The following is an 18,370-nucleotide window of genomic DNA, read 5'->3' on the forward strand; positions in this document are numbered from 1 at the left end:
AAATCGGTCCTGAATATTCATTGGAAGGACTGATGCTGAAGCTGAAGCTCCAATACTTTGGTCACCTGATGTGAAGAACTGACTCATTGGAAAAGACCCTGATACTGGGAAAGACTGAAGGCCGGAGGAGAAGGGGGCAACAGAGGCCGAGATGGTTGGACAGCATCACCGACTCAAGGGACATGAGTTTGAGTAAGCTCTGGGAGATGGTGGAGGACAGGGAAACCTGGTGTGCTGTAGTCTGTGGGGTAGCAAAGAGTCAGACGTGACTGAGCAACTGAATGACAACAATAAGATTGATTCCAGGTATCTTCCTAACTCCAATTTCTCATTTGAAAAACTACTAAGCATATATAATATTCTACTCATTGCAATAAGAGTAAAAGAATAAGGTAATTTCTCTAGTCTTGAAATGTGCTCTGGAAAAATAAAGGAAGTGAGTGAAAGAGTCTTCCACAAGAGGGAAAAACATGTGCAAAGATCGAATGCAAAAAAGAACATAATACTTTTGAGGAAGTGCAAAGGTGCAGTTGGAGTTCTTTTATACTCTTTGCTGAATCTGCTAACTCCATACTATGGCTGTTCAGAGTCACCAATTCATGTGGGTTCCCCTCTATGCAGTGGACTAGGATCAGAACTTTTCTGTTTTATTCTCCCTCTTCACAAAAATTTTCTCCACTGTAGCCATTTGTTGGTGAGACACTAACATCTTTGTGTGTTACTTGCCATTGACTTATAGGATATTGCACATGCTCCCAGGGGAAAAACCATATCGCAAAACAGGGCAATGCCTAATGGAGCAAACCTTTAATGGCAGAATTTCAGGCTATGGCAGCAATCCTTTGTTCTGAAGATGTTTTGGGATCTTTCAAATTGCTCTTCCTAGGCAGTCATTTATTTTGACCACAAATACATCTAATTTTATATTTAAAAGAAATCTTTGTAATACAAAGCTTTTCTGAAGGAAAAACATATATCCAGTTGTGACACCTGTGCCATGTATAAGAATTTGCTGTTAATGTTACATAACTTAGCTCTACAATTGCCTTCCACTGTTTGCTTATTTTGCTGAGTCATTAACTTGGTTGATTCTCTAGACAGTACAAATCATGAGATGCACTTGTGATAGTCAATATCAGAGTAATGGCTGGAGTAGTTTGAGGTTGAGGTTCCTTTCTTATGAAAACACTGTGAGTTGGCTGGTGTGTATCTTTCTGGTAACACATCTGTGAGTTAAGGATGCTTCCTATTGTAGGTCATAGGGTCTGGCGCCTGCAGATCTGGTTTTGGCTTAGGCTTGTTTTTCACACTAATGGGGATTAAGCTTGTTGGTACCAGTTCCATCTTTTCCATTAGATGCTCATTAATAAAACTCCAGATGCCCATTATTCATCACATCATAATATACTGGACAGCAGTTAATTCACCTGAAGTTTTCACATTTGATAACTTCCTCATTTGTGTTAATTGGGTACTTGGAATTTTCCATCAATCATGGCATCTCAGGTTTTGACTCTCCTGAAAGAGTCCATTTATGAGACATATATTATATGCTCAAGGTACACAAGTAAAATTAAGTGTAGGATTCAATTTCAACTATGACTCATGTCTGCTTCAACTGAAGTGCAGGGCATAACTCGGTCCTTCAACAGATTCTTCCTCAAAAGAGGAAAGACGTTACCTTTACCTCAGCTCTCCTGGCTCAGAACTCCACTGATCCATTGTGCCGTGAGAAAGATTTACATTCAAGGAGGCTTTGAAAGGACATCTGCTGCAGGGAGCTGTGTGGAGAAAATGCCTGACAACTTCTGAGCACCTGGAGAATTAAGTTCTTCTCTGAGTATCACGATTTCGTTCCTTGTGCTTCTTATTTGTAAACCCTAACAGTTGAAATCAATGGTCTCTTTGGATCATTCTGCTCTTTAATGTGGCCAGAATCTGTTGGTGAGAATTCTTGAGGTCTGAGGGAGTACTGTTGATTTTCTCTACCTTGCTACAGTTATCTCCCCTGTTTCCACTCACCTATACCTTCCCCTTAAAGAAATGTATTGTTCTTTTATTCAAAGCAACTCCAGAATTCATGCCCTGTTTCTCTTCTCATTGTAAAATATTTTTTATAAAAACAAGAACATTGGTGGTGTACAGTTCATTTTTTTTTTCCTACTGCTTTTACCACAAATGGTTAAAATTTAGGTATAGCCCATTTCAGTGAAAGAGAAACTCAGCAGAGGACTCGAGCTCAGGCCGCCTTTGTCCATGACATGGGTGAGTCATCTTTCCATTACGTGATTGGCCTTTAACTGTGGCAGTATCTGCTCACTGGGCTGAATCAGCAGTCATCCCATTGGTTGGTGTACCCTCCAAGGTCAAGTAAATAAGCAATTCCTACAGCCCCAAATTTCTCCTTATGCCATCATGCTGCCAGGATACTAAGTAGGTCACAATAGGACCCAGATAATAATTCACTTCAGGTTTCCAGGTTGCTAAGAGCCCTAGTGCTTGGCCTGTGTATGGCCGACATTCTCTTCAATCTTGCTTGACTCTTTTCTTTCCGAGGTCTTGATCTCAGATCTGCATATATTTACATGTTTTAGCTTGTAAGCTCTTTAGCTGCAAATTATATGAAATAGAGGTCAGCCCTCTGCCAATATAATTTTCTTTTTTCCCCCTTTGCTTACTCTAAAAAGTAAATAAAAACATAAAGAGAAAGAATAAAAAAGTGAAGTCTTTCCATAGAGGTCTTTTAATTTTGTCAAGATGATTGTTTTAACACTCTTCTCCAGAGACTGCATTGTAGCCTCGACTTCCAAGGTGTTTTGCTCCAAGTTGGTGTTTTCCCTACTATACATGGAGGGAAATTGGTGATTCTCAAAGGTTAAAAGATTTATGATCTCTCCTGGTGAGGATGGATCTCAAGTCAATATACAGGTTTGGACAGTCTGGACCCTCAATTAAATCGCTAATATGTGATCTGGGTTTCTGACCATTCTCAGTTCAGTTTTGCTAGTAAATGTATATAGTTAGCGATAATCAGTGGGCTAGGCCTTTCTGTCTTCAGGATAATTGTGGTTCTTAACTCTTTAATCATATTTCTAGAATGATTTTTTTTTTTGAATTTGTGTTTAGTTTCATATTTTTGTCTATCCATTCTAATTCTTAAGTGTTACTGCTGCTTAACTTACTTTCGATTTCAAGTTCATCTAGCATCCTTTGAACTTTCCAAGCACTTTCAGTTTTGTGTCCTTCTTAAACCATACTATAAAATATTATGCACGGATTTGGGAATGAAGAAGAAATACTACTAATTTATAAATTCAGTAAAGTTTCATCTCTTGCACTTATGTGCTGCTAGTTTATTTGGCATATTTGTGTGCATTAGAGGAAGCCTGTCTTTCCTGAAGATATTTTCCTATCTTCCAGAACAACAATCTTAAACAATAAAGAAATCTATGATGACTATGAATAGCTCTCCCTGGAGCTGGCTAGGGTAAAAGTTGTACCACTGTATGCAGGAGCCTCCAAGAGTCACGAGTGAGTGAGTCAGTCAGTTCAGTCGCTCAGTCATGTCCGACTCTGCGACCCCATGAATCTCAGCACGCCAGGCCTCTCCAAGAGTCATTAACTTTACTTAAATACAGTTGCTCTAATTATACTTGTATACTTTCCTGAAAGAACACCATCTTTATGGATTGACTATGATTGTTGAAAAGGGGAACTGAACTTGAAGTTCAGTAAGAGGTAGTGCTTCACCAATAACTGAAATGATTGCTCCCTTTCTTAGGATTACAGTGTAAAACTCCTTTATTCATTGAAAAACAGCAGAGGTATGAAGTCCATCTTTTCTGAAGAGATTGCCTCCAGAAAAAACAAAATCCCAATGTTAAATAGAGAAATCAGTAACATAAATCATGTGCTACATGATAATTGGGCACATTATAATCTGTGTATGTGCAGCATTTTAAAATACATCTGATGATTAATAAATCATCTATGTGTAATGACATATGGATATCAGAAAAATGGTTCTCTGAGTACTGCTAAAATCTGCAGAGTAGAATATTGGAAGGTTTCCAAGACTTGATTCATACGCTGTTTCCAAAATCTAAACAACAATGGATCAGATGTTTACCTGGATTAATGATTTAAGTTAATCATTCCATTTATTCTCAGAAGACCATAATGGGAATCAAAGGTTATGATCTAGATTTAATGCCATTCAAGTTACATCCTATTAAATATTCATCTTTTTTGAATGAAGTATAAAAATGGAACACCAGTGCCTAAACTAGGGGATAAAGTACACTTTTAAGCAAAGCATAAAAAACTTCCCTGGCCAAGTTCACCATCTAAGTTCTTGTTGGTGTAAGTGGATGAGGGGGAGGCTTGGGCTCTTTTATGAGCTAGGGTCTTCAGAATCTGTCCCATAATCCTGGGTAGAAGAACCAAATGGAGCTAATGTTTGTGTTCTAGATGAAAGCGTGCTCATGGATAGAAGAAGAGATTTTTGAACTGAATCTGAAGGGAAAAGTCTGCCATGGAGATGAGGTAAAATTTCTGAAGAATGAAACAGTCTGTGGGGTAGAGTGTGTTTACATTTTCAAACACTTACCTCTTCAACTCCATCTCCTACGTTTCGAATACTCAGTATATCCAGCTACACCAATTATTACTTTTCCCTCTGTCTTGAAAATTCTTCCCATCACCTCCTATCTTTTGAACTTTTTTTCTTTTAAATCAAGTCTCTACTTCTGTGAGTTAATTTTTTATCTGAACCGTTATGCAAACTTGGATGGTAGCATATATCCTAAGACATTGTAACTATTTGAGAGTAGGATAATACCTTCTTTAATCAGTCTATGCCTATAGATGGAATCTAAAATTCTCTCTGTAGAGTTTGTGGTATAAATAAATGAATAAATAAAAATTATCATTACTGAGATCTGTATTTTGCCCTTATGCATAACAAATGCATTATCAAGCCCCAGGCATTTATGATCACTTTCCAGGTGCCAAAGTCTCATATTAGCAAATGTTTTCTTGGGATACCATGGCTTATGTATGAGATACAGACCTTATCATCAATGAATTTACAATGTACCTGGGGAAACAAAATATATATTCATGAAATCAGTAGGAAACATGCAAGTTAGTGTGTGACACATACTGCCTATGGTACAGACCAAGTTAGTAAATGGTTTGAAATAAGCCCTCTTGGGACTTCTGAGAACTCCCTCACTATTAAAGCTTCTCATAGAGTAGACAAAGGAATAAAAGGCCATAGGCATAAAAAAAGAATTTCTTGGGACTTCCTTGATGATCCAGTGCTTAAAACTTCATTTCCAAGGCAGGGGGTGTGGGTTCGATCTCCAGTTGGGGAGCTAAGATCTCACATGCCTTGTAGCCAAAAAAACAAAACATAAGACAGAAGCACAATTGTAACAGATTCAATAAAGGCTTTAAAAATGGTCCACATTTTTAAAAAATCTTAAAAAAAAAGAATTTCCTCATATTTACACTGGAATAAGAGTTTGAGTACTTAAGAAGGTGAAAGGTGAAGTCTCTTACAACCATGAGGTTTCTCGAAATTATAAGGCAATAACATTGGCGGCGAGGTGGTTTATGTTACTCCAGGAAGGGGAAGAACATGATGATGTCCTTTGTCTGACAATATGCTTCTGTTATTAGGACCAAGGGCTTCTGAAGGATGTGCTAGTGGACCATCACACAGGTTTCTGATTTCCTCTCCTTTTGTTTGAGATACTGGTGTTAAAAAATTTTCAAACTAAGTTAAAATTTTTCAGACATAATCTTTTCTTAATGTTCAAAATAGCCTTGGAACTAATTTTGTCCTTCCCTTTCTCAAATGGCTCATGTAAGCATTCCATTATTTCTTATCATTAAAGCAAAATTGCTACAGAAATCCCACAGCTTTCAGTGCGCCATCACTAACAGCATCGTTAGGATGGAGCATTCGCATCACTACTCTGTAGCTAATGCAAATGTATATGAAAAGAAATTTGTTTCTGTAACCACCTATATATTTACTAACTTACCTAAATAGTTGACTTTTTTTCTTCAACAATAACTATTTTCTGACAATGCCAACCTAAACAAGAAAAAAAAAAAAAAGAAAAAGAATGCTACTGTAGTCATGATGTTGGGATTCCTATCATTTTCTTTTGACTCTTTCACAGAAATAAGGGCTAAGAAAGCCAATACATGAATAAAGAGCATTTTCTAAGACAAGCATTTTAGTTCAGCCTAATATGGCATCACTCAGATACAGCGCCATTTTCTGAAATGGTGTGTATACTTACAGTTCTTTCTAAATGTAGTGATTAAAGTGGGGAGAGCCATTTCTTTCTTTCCTTTGATCTTTAAACTTGAATGTACTTTTGTATGAGTAGAAAAAAGAGAAAATATATGAGCAAAATTACTTTTCTTATTCCTTCTTTCCATTTGTACTCTCTATTTAGCCCAACTATTGACTTCTCTGTTCGTTTCCAAGGCAAACCATTCAATATCACGGTAATTCAAGCCTACGCCCCAACCAGTAACGCTGAAGAAGCTGAAGTTGAATGGTTCTATGAAGACCTACAAGACCTTTTAGGACTAACACCCAAAAAAGATGTCCTTTTCATTATAGGGGACTGGAATGCAAAAGTAGGAAGTCAAGAAACACCTGGAGTAACAGGCAAATTTGGCCTTGGAGTACAGTGAAGCAGGGCAAAGGCTAATAGAGTTTTGCCAAGAGAATGCACTGGTCATAGCAAACACCCTCTTCCAACAACACAAGAGAAGACTCTCTACACATGGACATCACCAGATGGTCAACACTGAAATCAGATTGATTATATTCTTTGCAGCCAAAGATGGAGAAGCTCTATACAGTCAGCAAAAACAAGACCAGGAGCTGACTGTGGCTCAGATCATGAACTCCTTATTGCCAAATTCAGACTTAAACTGAAGAAGGTAGGGATAACCACTAGACCATTCAGGTATGACCTAAATCAAATCCCTTATGATTATACAGTGGAAGTGAGAAATAGATTTAAGGGACTAGATCTGATAGACAGAGAGCCTGATGAACTATGAATGGAGGTTCATGACATTGTAGAGGAGACAGGGATCAAGACCATCTCCATGGAAAAGAAATGCAAAAAGGCAAAATGGTTGTCTGAGGAGGCCTTACAAATAGCTGTGAAAAGAAGAGAAGTGAAAACCAAAGGAGAAAAGGAAAGATATACCCAATTGAATTCAGAGTTCCAAAGAATAGCAAGGAGAGATAAGAAAGCCTTCCTCAGCAATCAATGCAAAGAAATAGAGGAAAACAACAGAATAGGAAAGACTAGAGATCTCGTCAAGAAAATTAGAGATACCAAGGGAACATTTCATGCAAAGATGGGCTCAATAAAGGACAGAAATGGTATGGACCTAACAGAAGCAGAAGATATTAAGAAGAGGTGGCAAGAATACACAGAAGAACTGTACAAAAAAGATCTTTCTGACCCAGATAATCACAATGGTGTGATCACTCACCTAAAGCCAGACATCCTGGAATGTGAAGTCAAGTGGGCCCTAGAAAGCATCACTATGAACAAAGCTAGTGGAGGTGATGGAATTCCAGTTGAGCTATTTCAAATCCTAAAAGATGATGCTGTGAAAGTGCTGCACTCAATATGCCAGCAAATTTGGAAAACTCAGAAGTTGCCACAGGACTGGAAAAGGTGAGTTTTCATTCCAATCCCTAAGAAAGGCAATGCCAAAGAATGCTCAAACTACTGCACAATTGCACTCATCTCACACGCTAGTAAGGTAATGCTCAAAATTCTCCAAGCCAGGCTTCAGCAATACGTGAACCATGAACTTCCAGATGTTCAAGCTGGTTTTAGAAAAGGCCGAGGAACCAGAGATCAAATTGCCAACATTGCTAGATCATCAAAAAAGCAAGAGAGTTCCAGAAAAACATCTATTTCTGCTTTATTGACTACGCCAAAGTCTTCGACTGTGTGGATCACAATAAACTGGAAAATTCTGAAGGAGATGGGAGTACCAGACCACCTGACCTGCCTCTTGAGAAATCTGTATGCAGGTCAGGAAGCAACAGTTAGAACTGGACATGGAACAACAGAATGGTTCTAAATAGGAAAAGGAGTACATCAAGGCTGTATATTGTCACCCTGCTTATTTAACTTATATGCAGAGTACATCATGAGAAATGCTGGTCTGGAAGAAGCACAAGCTGGAATCAAGATTGCCGGGAGAAATATCAATAACCTCAGATATGCAGATGACACCACCCTTATGGCAGAAAGTGAAGAGGAACTAAAAAGCCTCTTGATGAAAGTGAAAGAGGAGAGTGAAAAAGTTGGCTTAAAGCTCAACATTCAGAAAACTAAGATCATGGCATCTGGTCCCATCACCTCATGGGAAATAGATGGGGAGACAGTGGAAACAGTGTCTGACTTTATTTTTTTGGGCTCCAAAATCACTGCAGATGGTGAATACAGCCATGAAATTAAAAGACGCTTACTCCTTGGAAGGAAAGTTATGACCAACCTAGACAGCATATTAAGAAGCAGAGACATTACTTTGCCAACAAAGGTCCATCTGGTCAAGGCTATGGTTTTTCCAATGGTCATGTATGGATGTGAGAGTTGGACTGTGAAGAAAGCTGAGCACAGAAAAATTGATGCTTTTGAACTGTGGTGTTGGAGAAGACTCTTGAGAGTCTCTTGGACTGCAGGGAGATCCAACCAGTCCATCCTGAAGGAGATAGGTCCTGGGTGTTCATTGGAGGGACTGATGCTGAAGGTGAAACTCCAATACTTTGGCCACCTCATGCGAAGAGTTGACTCATTGAAAAAGACCCTGATGCTGGGAGGGATTGGGGGCAGGAGGAGAAGGGGACGACAGAGGATGAGATGGTTGGATGGCATCACCGACTCGATGGGCATGAGTTTGAGTGAACTCCGGGAGTTGGTGATGGACAGGGAGACCTGTGTGCTGTGATTCATGGGGTCGCAAAGAGTCGGACAAGACTGGACGACTGAACTTAGAACTATTGACTTCATTGTCAGATTATCAGTGTATATAAACCCATTAAGGATACAGGCCTGGAGCAAACAGATACCATACAGACTTATACAGAGATGCAAATGAAGTTTACAGACTTTATCAGCTAATCAATTATGAACTGTTTTGACAAAGAAATTTGTGGTTTTGTTAAAATACCCAGATATGTTTCCTTATATACTCTGACTCATTGCTGGATATTTCTGTAGACTGTCATATTCTTTTAAAGCTCTTTTTAGCCAGTAATTATACTGACAACAATCTAGGCCCTGGCACTCTTTGAGGTCACCTCTGGCTGCTAACAGGAGCAATCTAGACCCTAGTATGCTGCAGTTAAATTAGATTATCATAGAGATGCAATATGTGCTCCTACAGTACTCTAGCTGTGAACCCAGAATTGAAAGAAGATTGATAGACTACAGGAATGGATCAAGAAATAAGTATGTAGGTGGTACTGTAAGATCCTTACTTCTACAAATATTGATGTAGATAAATGGAATAGGGATAAAAAATTATATTTTCCCAAAAAGGGAAGTTTTGTTGGTTTTTCTCTATAAACAGCTGTCAAACGATAATGACAGGGTATTCATGTTTTCTGTACATAGGCCCATGGGACATTTTGACATAAGATTTGCCTTCAGTTAACATTAAATCATTGTTGGATAAGGTCACAGGCCCTTTGCGCTTGACACTGACCACTTCTTACTCCAGGAGAATGTTCCAGAAATGATCCATTGGAAGGTGACCAAAAAAGTGCAAGCCTTTTCATTAACTGTGGAGTATGGACTGGCATCTGTGTGAAAAAATATTTAAAAAATTTAAAAAGGAAGCAGTTGTAAAATACACTTGGATATGTCTATAGTACAGCCACCATTTAATATAGTGAATTATAAGAAGTAATACCATGATGGCACTAATACTTTTGTGTCTAGAAATAAAACATAAAATTAATTTTAGTTTGGAATATCTAATGAAAATGTTTTAATAAAATCAAATTTTAAAAGCCACTTAGTTTTTAGCATTTAACTGTTCATTTGCAATATTCATCTTCTATACATTCTCTAAACAGCAAAGGAGAATACGAGATAATCATTTCTTTTAAGAAGACTTAGAAGTGAAACTGGCAAGTGAAGCAATTAGATAAAAATATAAAATAGAAAGCTCTAGCCATATAAATCACTGAAATACATAGACACCCATTATTTGGGATTCTTAAAAAGTCCTCAGGTGATATGGACACTTTAAAACCTGGTAGAATCTGATACACATACTGCCTTCATTAGTTTTCAAGAAATTCGTCCAGATGGTAAGAGATGATAGGTAATAATAATCATAAAACCAGACAGAAAGAAGTTCTTAAGAGCATGTATTGGATGAGCTAAATCATACCACCTTGAAGTATGTATATATCACATAGAGGCAATAAAATAAAATTATGTAAGAGAATAAAATGTCACAAATACATTTCTATTGTGTATTGCTCATTATAGAAGTGTTTCTTTATCTTTTCTGTTAAAAATAGAGTATAGGATCTCATATAATGCCCAACTATAAAATGCCGTGTATCCCTCTCTCAACCCTGTTTACATTGGCATGTAAATTTTTTGCTATTGAAATAAACCAGACATTAAGAGAAGATGTATGTCAACACAGCTCTAAATAAAGGGTATTTGTACTCATGGCTAATAAAAATTAATTTATATTATAATTAATATTACCTCAAGAAGATATGGCATCATGTCCAGTAGATCAGTTATTAACAGATTTTATTGTTAGAACACCCTTTCAAATGGAGAAACATTAGAATTGAGTGGATTCAATATTAAAGTTCAAATTACTGGTAACCTACTTGTACTTAATATGATTGAGCTAGAGAGGGCTTAGGTGTTACCCAATACAAGTTGTTCACTTTATAGAAAAATAAAGTTCACTAATTCATTCATTCAACAAATATTTATTTTGTACCCACTGTGTGCTAGTCATGTTTCAAGGGATGTTCGGGGATGGAGCCATGTTGGGGTTGGAGCTAAGAGCAAGAAGAATAAGGACTTTTCTCTATGTAGCTTACATGGTTGATTTGGAAAGGCTTCTCTGAGGAGAGGATACTGAAACCGATGGATGAATGACAGGAAGGTGTCAGTTGGCAAAGATTGGGAGAAGAGTATTCGAGGCAGAGGCACCAATTAGTGAAAGGTTGTAAGGCATGAATAAGCCATGAATGATTGACAAACAGGGAAAAAACGCTCGCTGTGACTTGCGCATAGTGAAAATAGGACCATGAAGGAACAGGAGGTGAGAGAGACTGGCAGAGGCTGATCATGTTAGCTTTAAAAGCCAGGGTAAGGACGTTTTGATTGTTTTCCTGATAAGAAGCCATTGGAAGATCTTAAGCACGAGGGTGACATGATATGATATGCAGTGAAAGGATATGATGACTGCTGTGTGGAGAATGGATTAAAGAAGAAAAGAACGGAAGAAGGGTGATTGCTTAGGATGTTACCATATTCATCCAGGGCAGAGATGGTGGTTTGACTATGCTGGTAATAGTGAAGATATAATTTTTGCATGTGAAATAGCTTTTGAATCAGAAGCATTAAAATTAGATGAAAAAAAAAATGGGTACTGAGAGTAAACAAACTGTAGAAATCAAGGATGACTCCTAGGATTTTGGCTTGAGTTGCTGGGGACAACAGTACTGCTTATTGAATTGGGAAAAGCTGAGGGAAGAGCAGGCTTGGGGGAAACTTTAGTTTTTGTGAGATGTGTTTGGTATGATTATTAGATACCCATGTGGAACTGTCAGATAAATAGTCATATATTAAAAGTGTGGCTTATGGATGGTACTTAAAGCTAGGTAACAGTGAGTTCAAAGAGGAGAAAGCATGTGTATATACAGAAGCAAAGAGAACTTAGATTACAGGAGAGGAGAAAGAGAGACCAAAGGAGTCTGAAAAGGAGAATTAGTGTCACACTAGGAAAATGATAACATGGAAGCCAGAAAGTGATGTTTTAAGGAGATTGAAATTGTTACTAGGACAAATGCCATTGAGATAAAAGGTAATACATGATCAGAAAAATCACCACTGGTGTTCATCATTATTGGTTTGTCCAAGAGCACCCAGAAAGAAAGTACTTAAATGATTTGTGATTTTTCTGTTCCCACTCACAAAAACAGAAATCTGTGTCTTGACATTTGAGGGCTTCTCCCTATTGGACTGTGCAGAACACTCTTCTCAAAAGCATATACTGCCAGGGCTCTCAGCAATAAGTCTGGCATCTTTAAGGCAAAAAAGAAGGACACATGGGCCTGTTGTTTCCTGAAAGACTGCAAGAACCACTGAAGCTATAAGAAGAGGGAATTTTACCTGCAATCTTCTTATTCTATTCTAGGCCATCTTCTCATCAAAAATGGTGAAAAACTGTCAGTACCATAAACATCAAAATGACTCAAAAAATCTCCATGTTAATCCTTATACTCAGGACAGGCATAAACTGAATAAACTGTAGTCACTGCATTTGTCACAAATGCAACTTCATTCATATGTGACTCTAGTGATACCTAGAAGAACTATTTCATGTGGCTTAAGTTCAAAGACTTTGATCTTAGTGAATCTGATTTATGATGGATACTTTTTTTTTTTTTGTAAAGACCGTTTTAAGGATTATTGCTCCTTCTGTTGGATCTGGGAACATGTCAAAGATTCTCTGACAGAAAGCACTTCCTCCAACTAATAAAAATAAATGAAAAAATTAAAAAAAAAAAACTAACCTGTCATGCTAACCTAAAAAAAAAAAAAAAAAGTACTTGACTCTTAGGAGCTTATAGTCTAAAAATTTTACATTGCTTTTTTTTTTTAAACAAAGCCTTACATTGTTCATAAAATATGACCTAAATGTAAGTAAGGCTCTTGTCAAAGTGAGCTTTTAACTTTTCCATCATTTAATTTCTGCTCTTTGACAACTTCACAATCCTCTTTTTACCCCTATCTTCAATTTGGTAAACTTGGAGAGGAATAAGCAAATAGATGAAAGAGAATTTACCAGCATATACATTGAAGACAAAATTAATATTTTAGCTAGGTCTCAGAGAGGAATCATTCAACCAGCTCTTTTTATAAATGAAAAGACTGAGGCCTAGTGAGGGCGCTATGTCTAATTGGTGAGGAGAACAAATGGAAATCCAAGAGAGAAGCAGTTTGCACTTTAATTGGACAGTGATATTCATGTGTCAAAACTCTGTTTGCCTTTGCCCTACTTCATTTTGAACTCCAAGGCCAAATTTGCCTGTTATTCTGGATATCTCTTGACTTTCTACTTTTGCATTCCAATCCCGTATGATGAAAAGGACATCTTTTTTTTGGTATTAGTTCTAGAAGGTGTTGTATGTCTTCATAGAACTGGTCAGCTTCAGCTTTATCAGCATCAGTGGTTGGGGCACAGACTTGGATTACTGAGATAGTGAATGCTTTGCCTTGGAAACAAGCCAAGATCATTCTTTCATTTTTGAGGCTGCATCCAAGTACTGTGTTTCAGACTCTTTTGTTGACTATGAGGGTTGCCCACAGTAGTAGATATAATGGTCATCTGAATTAACTTTTTTTACAATTTGGACACAACTTATGCCTGAACAACAGCAACAACAATTCATGTGTCAACTGGGTGACAGTTAAGCACTTCCAAAATATGACCTAAGACCACAGCTAATTTCATCTTAGTCCATATAAATAAAACTAAGGGCGAAGGGGCAGACAGAAGGAACGGGAGAGGTGTTAATAGGAGCTGGAGGAGAATAAGGAGAAGTGAGGTCCAGCTCACAAAGTAAGCTATTTCTCGGAACTAGAATTTGCACGCATGGAGCTCTCATTCCTTAACTCCAAGCTAGGCTGGCTGCCTTCTAAATTTTAATATACTAATTTATTTTTCTCAGATTTAATTTACATTTTTATGACATTTAATGGGTGACTTGTATCAAATGGCCACTTGACTGCTCAGGCCCACATCTCTCACTCATATTTTCATCGAGGTAAAATTTCACAGTTTTGAATAATGCAAAGGATATTCCAGAGGTTTCCATAGAGGTGGGAAAAACAGACACAGATCAAGCTTGGTGCTAGCAAGGAAGCAGCAATTCAAACACGGATAGTAACTGGCATTAGTTGTAACCTCCTGGAGGAGACTTGTAACAACACTCCAGCTCTCATCGCCCTCATTTAGAAGCCTCTTGGTGCTGATGAATCAATACGTACATGACAGAGAATGAGGCCCAGTGATGGGGAAAAAGGGCGATAATTTTTTCATATTTGTTTTGTAAGAGATAAAATGAAAGTCTAGAAAATGAGGGATTTGTGATCACTGAAGGCTAAAGTTGTTTGTTATCCTGAGATTAGACAGACATTTAAATATTAGCTTTCATACTCAATATACCCAGATCCTTGAACTGGAAACCCTGGTTATGTTTAGAAAGCGAAGGGTAATTTTCTCAGCATCCTTCAAAACTGAATTGTTTTGAACAATAACAAAATGAGCCCCACATTTGCCAGGTAGATGACTATTTAGCTGGCCTTGTATGCTGATAAAACAAACATGTGATTTATGGAACTTTAGTAACCATCTCATCAGGATAACACAGACTTCTTTGGACTATGCACCAACCAGATTCTTTCTGGAAGGAATCTGGTTAGCAAATCTACTGAAACCTCCAAAATTTGGGGTCAAAAGATTTTGGCTTTTCACCTTCCCTTTTACCTTTGGGAAAAGAATGACATATAAGTTGTATCTTGGGTACAAAGAGGTTCAAAGCAGGATGTTGTGATTGAAACAATGAACAACATCTAACTCGCACTAATGCATTATGCAAAATAAAAATATATATAATTCTAACCAAACATGAGTGGTCAAAAATTGCATTGCTTGATAAAAACAGACTTTCCCCTTAAGTAATGAGTCTAGAGGATGTATTTACAGGGCTATCAAAACAATTCGAAACATCATAAGGCATAACATTTGTTTGCCTTCTCAGGAAAGTAACTGTGCAGGCTTATGGATCATCTAAATTAGACTTTACTATTTTGATGTCCTTGCCATTTGTTCTTTTAAATTTTGAGCCTAAGGGGTATATTCTCCTATCAATGTGCATGTGTAAGTCCCATTAAGGCTAATAGGAATTTGGTGCTTGAACCCAAAGAAAAATCTGCCTCTAAGATGGCATTATGCATATGTAATACACAAAGAAAAATAACCCCCCAAATCCATTTCTTTTTATCCAAGGCACATAAAACAATTATATTAATTATAAGTACATAGAGTACTCTCTGTGGAATTTTAAATCAATTTAATAAATTTGCAATTTTAGGCATTTCCATCGCTCAAAATTGCTTTCCTCAAATATGCTTTAGGTTGTCTCAGGCTTTGAAGAACCTAGTGACGGATGGAAACTAAGAGAAATAGGAGTGGCGGGAGTACATTTCTCAACATGGTCTTCATTTATTTATATTCTGCCGCACACGCAGTCATGATGTTTCAAACTTATTTCCATGAGATTCAAAATAAAACCTGGAACACAAAACAGCTTGCCCATATTTTCTTGTTTAAGGCTCTATCTCCTGAGCTTTCCTTTGTATCTCAGTTTTTCTAACCACATAAGAAATTTTCAGGCAAGACTCGGTATTCAAATGAGATGTTAATTTAAAAAATTGCTCCATCCTTCTGTTTATTTTGGTAGAAGGGAAATATTGGTTCTTGGAGTTGCATTAAAACCTAGATTTAAAAAAACAGTTTTTATCTTTATACATCTTTTGGAAAAAAAAAATTCTACCTCAAGAAATTTCTTTAACAAAGAGAACATTATTTCAGACTCTAACATTTCTGTCTGCCGATTATCATTAGTCATAAGCTAAGCCCTGCACTAAATGTCTAGTGAGCACAGATAATGTTCATTTTGTCTGGAAGACAGGTTGCCGCCTGTCAAGGAGCGATGGAATAAATGACAGGTTTTGACTCTGTGCCTTGCAGGCATATTAGGCTAAGAAATCGCCAACATGATGAAAAATTATTTTGTCAAAAATTTGTAGGTCACCCATCATTGTCTAATGTATTCTGTGATTAATTGCTAGCATAGATCAGCATTATGTCTTTCCAGTGAATCGCTTAATTGTTGCCTGCTTCATGCTCTTAATGTAATGATGAGGCATCTGCTCCTTTCACATGTGCTTTTAAATGCCAGCTTTTGCATCCAGGTTACAGGGTTGGTAATATTCAACTTAAAGAACTAGTTCAAATTAAAACTTGGGGACCGCCATCCCTTCTTGCTTTTTATGGGAGTGTGCGCGGAAGGCTGAGTGTTAGTGTTAATGTATGTAGATTTTATTTCTGATGAGTGATTATTTGACTGCTCATTTTACGAAGATTTATGGTGTGCTTTCTATCTCCTGACTGCAGTGCTGCTCTTATCTTTAATAAAGGAGATGAGGACATTAATCAGCCATTGTCAGGGCTCCTGACTAAGACATTAAATGTACTGTATGGGATAGGTAAACACGCTCCAGATCCTTCTCTACTCCACTAGATCAGGCAAAAAAACACTCATTATATTTATCATAATTTCACATCTGCTGTTTTTGAAGCAATGTACCATGAGGCCATAAACTGTATTACAACTGTGCATAAATTCAACTGATTTGTGGCTGGAGTAACTAATTCCTAAAGTACATTTTAGAAAAACAAGCAGTGAGCCCTGAAATTGCAATTCCATAAAGGCACTAAATTACTGACTGCAGAATCAAAAATTTGCTTGATGTGATTCTGCAGTGACCATTTTATAAAAAGTGACAGTGTGCCTGTGATTGAGTCAATAAAATAAGGACGAGTGAGCTGTACACTCAAACAAGATTAAAGAGAAAGTGAATGACAGAGGACAGACTCATGGTATACAAATAGAGGAAAGCATAATGTCTCCCCCAAAATAGCTTAAGGATGCAACTATTTTAGCGACAGTAATGATTTGTCAGTAATCTTTTCACAATTTTGGAGGTGGAAGAAAAATTTTAATTTCTCTTTATTCATTTCACAGCATGATCAGGAGCTCCTTAATATGCTAACAAAAAATGGATTTAGAAATACTTTTTTTGAAATTGTGGAGTCACCTATTGATTTGAGCTTGCCATAATATTTTCCAAAATTATAAATGATAATTCTCTATGGATTATTTACCCGTATCCTTATTTTTAAGGGTATATGCCTAAGTAAGCTCTTTGTTAAGGCATCTAGCCATTTTGGGGTAGAAAATGTGTGTGTGTATGTTTATGGGAGGGGGGAGTGTGTATTTCTCCATGATTTTTTTTTTAACCTTTACGGATGTGTACCACTTCAACTTCTTACAGACTTGATCAGTACTTGAACTTGATATAATATCTTCTATGAAAGAAGGGAGAGCAGGAAGTGATCTTTTATACAGGACAAGTGAAACCAGAAACACCATTGTTTTTGAAGACAAAATGCACTTGACATTTGTTAAGATGAAAACCAAAGGCGGACCTGACACTTGGAATCCTGAATAGAGGTGTGAGCCCACAAATAAAACCTGTTAAGGATGGGAACCATGTATGTTCTCCTGGAAGTAGGATGTGATTTTGTGATTATTTATTGACTAGAAAAAGCAATTTAAGGGGAAAATAACTGGAACTGGACTTTCATTGCTTGGGTTTCTCATGCTGTCCATTGCCTTTCACCAATTATTTCATGCATCTCTGCGGTTGAGACTGGAAGTACCACCGAGCTGCATTTGTCACGTGTGACTCACATGCATATGCATTCTTTGTTTAATATTCTGTGTTTGAAGGCTCCTTCTGATAGAATGTGGGCAATTACTTGCTACCCAAGGCAAATTGTGAAGGGCATTTATACAGAACACATTTCAGAGTATTATAATCCTATTTGGTTTTATTTATAGAAGTGTATATTTGCCACCTTTTATCCCTTTCCCTGACCACTAGCCTGGTCAACTTTAACTGCAAATCTGGAGCTGGCACATTGAATATTGCTCTATTCTTTACTCATAATATCAAGTCAAAAATGGTCGTGTTCATAAGGCATTGCACAGTTTCTATCTAATGGTATCAATCTGTGCATCACAGAGCGTTTCTTTTCCTGACATTATTACTTTACTGAAATTAAGCTTGAAACAATCTGATGTCAGATACTGTATATCTACTTTTATTGCCAGCCTTTCTGAGCCCACCATATTGCCAGGACTGCATCTCATTTTAGATGGGTTTAACCAGATATATATTCTCAAGTT

The sequence above is a fragment of the Odocoileus virginianus genome, chromosome 6 (assembly GCF_023699985.2).
Source record: "Odocoileus virginianus isolate 20LAN1187 ecotype Illinois chromosome 6, Ovbor_1.2, whole genome shotgun sequence".
NCBI lineage: Eukaryota > Metazoa > Chordata > Mammalia > Artiodactyla > Cervidae > Odocoileus > Odocoileus virginianus.